Genomic DNA, 596 nt, shown 5'->3' on the forward strand with positions numbered 1-596 from the left:
TTAGTGAAGTTTGTAGGGTTTGCAGATTTTGTGGTGGTATTTGGGTGAGAGAGAGGAATTGAATGGCGCGGGAACCGAAGAATCCACTTAATAACGTGTGGATTAATGATCCCAATTAATCCGCTCTTGAAAAACGGAAAGGGCGGTTCATTGTATTTTCCATTCCTAAATTACCCTTACATGACATAAATCACTCTTATTATGACCCACAGAAAATGTTGAAAAAGCCAGATCGTTACTGTTCATTTCCAGATCTTACGGTCCATGTTTAGTCTGTATTTCTGTACTTAAGGGTTTATTTTGGTAGATGAAAACCCTATATATATATATATATATATATTATATCTAAGGTTATTGATTCTTTATCCATCGAAAGAATCAAATTAAAGACTAAAGGTCAAAGAGGGGATAACATCAATTATGGAGGATCCAATCAAAGATAGGACGAACATCAATGGGTGGATTTCACCCTCTACATCAAATGAAGAAAGCATAGATGGAGCTTGGTGATTTTATCTCCACTTATAGTATAAATGCTATGGTTGAATTAATTCAAATCTAGAATTAGATTTCATTATAGAAATCATTAAAGTATT

The sequence above is a fragment of the Salvia hispanica genome, chromosome 4, assembly GCF_023119035.1.
Source record: "Salvia hispanica cultivar TCC Black 2014 chromosome 4, UniMelb_Shisp_WGS_1.0, whole genome shotgun sequence".
NCBI classification, from domain to species: domain Eukaryota; kingdom Viridiplantae; phylum Streptophyta; class Magnoliopsida; order Lamiales; family Lamiaceae; genus Salvia; species Salvia hispanica.